The following is a 3,028-nucleotide window of genomic DNA, read 5'->3' as shown; positions in this document are numbered from 1 at the left end:
TGATCCTGCTTTGGGGCACTTTTTGTCTCCAACTCTGTGGCACCACACAGTCCTAAACTGAAAGATAAGATTTTCAATAAACAATAATGGCAGGAATGATAAGGACAAATAATCAGAACTGGAGTGTCTTCAGTTTGGTCACGTGACTGTGACCATTGACAAAGAATTCAAAGGGCAAGGTTTGAACACCTTGATCACTTTCACCAAGAACTGGAAACTCATTCAAAAACAATGGATCAAATCATGACAATATTTGCTATCACTTACCTATTTTCTGTGATTTTTGCATAAGAAGAAACACTTCATGGGTTTTTATAAAACATAATAGAAATTTATGATGAATCTCCTGGTGAAGATATTTTAGTGACAACATTGTTTCTGAAAGTGCAATTTCTACAAATTCATCCTCATCTTTTAGGCTTTTCCTAACTATTTGTGTATCTGGTGCTTCATATGACACAATGTTTTGAAATTAAAATGGTAAAAAAGTGGGCTTTTTTTTTTTTTAACTATGAACAAAGATAGGTTAATAAATCTGGCTTACCATCCAATGAATATAAACATGCAAAGAGATCATTTCTCATCTGTAATTACTGTTATTATTTCATAATTCTGTGCCAGACCAGTATGTAAGTATATATTTTCTTTCCTTTCAGAAAAATACACCATTGTAATTAAAATGTATTTGTCTAAGGATTTTTCCCTTGTTGGATAGTAATATTTTATATTAATATTTTTACTGGTATGATCATATTTTAAAGTTTTAATACAAGAACATTTTCACTGTTTCTCCTGTCATTATTACCATTTGTTTCATTATATGATTGTTACTGAGAATAATTTTAATGTATACAGGCAAAGGGAATTTGAAAAAAACCCATCTGCTTCAGGTATCAAATATACTAGTTATGCCAGTGCCAGTATTTTCAGGATATGGCCCTAAGCACATAGCTTCCTCCCAGGATGAAGCTCATTACACTGATTTTTTATCTCATAGTCTTTATTATCTGCGCAGAGCTCTAATTGGTTATAACTCTGTGGGTTTTAAACCAACTTTAAAGATCCTTGGCTGTTCCTTCTGAATGTAGAAAATGGCTCTTGCTTCCAGGAAATCCCATTACCAACTTTATTGGGAGTAATTTTGTGGGGGGGGAGGGTTTGGGGCTGGGTTTGAACCTGCCACCTCCAGCATATGGGGCCAGCGCCCTACCCCTTTGAGCCACAGGCACTGCCCTATTGGGAGTAATTTTAAAGGGTCAAATATAGCAGATGTTTAAGATTTAAATCTCTGTGTATCAATCCTCTGCACTGTGACACAGCATCAAGCTCATTTTCTAAAGTGCCAGTTCCGTATTACAGCATCCATCAAAATACTTTTTTTTTTTTTTGAGACAGACTCTCAAGCTGTCACCCTGGGTAGAGTACCATGGCGTCACAGCTCACAGCAACCTCCAACTCTTGGGCTTAAGCAATTCTCTTGCCTAGCTTCCCAAGTAGCTGGGACCACAGGTGCCCGCCACAACACCCAGCCATTTTTTGGTTATAGTTGTCATTGTTGTTTGGCAGGCCCAGGCTGGATTCGAACCTGCCAGCTCCAGTGCATGTGGCTGGCGCCCTAGCTGCTGAGCTACAGGCACCGAGCCTATCAAAGTATTTTGACTGATCAACAATAAAGGCAAATTTTCAAAATAGCACAGATGAATTTCAGAATGAATAAATACATGTTAAAGGCAGCTACACCCTGAAGATTACTGATGTTTGCCTTTGAATGTTCTACACAGAGCTAGGACAATCAACTATCCCAGTTTGTCTGGAATTGAGAGGGTTCTGGGGAGGCAGGACTTACAGCATTAAGTTCAGTTTAGTTCAGGCAAACCAGGACAACTTGGTGGCTCTAAATGTAAGATTAGCTCACCTGCTCTGTGTACAGATTTGTAAAATTTTGGAATGCTTTTGGTGGCTAGCAATGGGAAACTTTCTCCACTGTTGCATATTCAAAGTGGATTATTACTTTTCTCACATCACAAGCAGCTGGAGGTTGGCAGACTTCCCTTGTTGGCTGTCACCCTCTGCAAGGTTATTAGTGTTTTGTGTCCCTTGGCACTTCTGGTTGACGGTGCTTCATGTTTTTTCCTTTGACTTAGAATGGTTGCTAGAACATCTGCTCTACCTGGATGCATGTTTTTTATTCTAAGGCTGGAAAATGGGAGACGAAAGGGAGATGGATAACTCCAGCAGACTTATCCCTATGTCTCATGGGCCAGATCATTCCCCTGGGCCACTTGGCTATAGGAGGAGTTGGGAAATCTGGAATTCACCTTATAGCCTTGGGAGCAAAGGTAAGGAAGAAGAGATAAGGGGGCTGGAAGTAGGCTCTGAGTGAGCCAACCCTATTCAAAGCCCTACATAGATTTATCTATAGATCTTCTTCTTTGATAGACCCAAGAAAAATGAAGACTAAGCGTGTTCTGGAAAATGTTTAGGAGAGGTTTCGTGGTACAAGCCACGTCTTAAGTAGGATTCTCAGAAGAAATTCATTTAAATATTTTCTTATACGGTTTTTTTTTTTTTTTTGTAGCAGCCTCTAGGTTTTTGTTTATTATCAGATAGAATATAGACTCCTAGAGTGACAGCAGCAGAACACTGGGTCACGTTCTTTCCAATTCGTCAGTGATCCACAGTTATGGAAAAACATATGCCACTGTCTTGAGTGTATGCCCCCAGTGGAATGATGGTCATCATCTAAGTGTATGCCCCCAGTGGAATGATGGTCATCATCTAAGTGTATGCCCCCAGTGGAATGACGGTCATCGTAAGTGCTGAGAAAAGGCTTTTCATTGAGGACACCTGGATGTTGATGAAGTAAAACCATAAAAACCTTTGGACTGATGTTCACTCCCACTGTGAAATGTTTCTGTCCAAAAAAGCCATAGTACTCAATTTGATGTACTACTGATACTGGATTTTTGATACTGGATTTCCAGGCTCTTCGTCTAGGCGGTTTGAAGAATGAAGCGACGGACCACAG

This window comes from Otolemur garnettii, unplaced genomic scaffold (assembly GCF_000181295.1).
Source record: "Otolemur garnettii isolate 467f Iridium unplaced genomic scaffold, OtoGar3 scaffold00068, whole genome shotgun sequence".
Classification (NCBI taxonomy): Eukaryota; Metazoa; Chordata; class Mammalia; order Primates; family Galagidae; genus Otolemur; species Otolemur garnettii.
Note: the sequence above shows the minus strand (reverse complement) of the source record.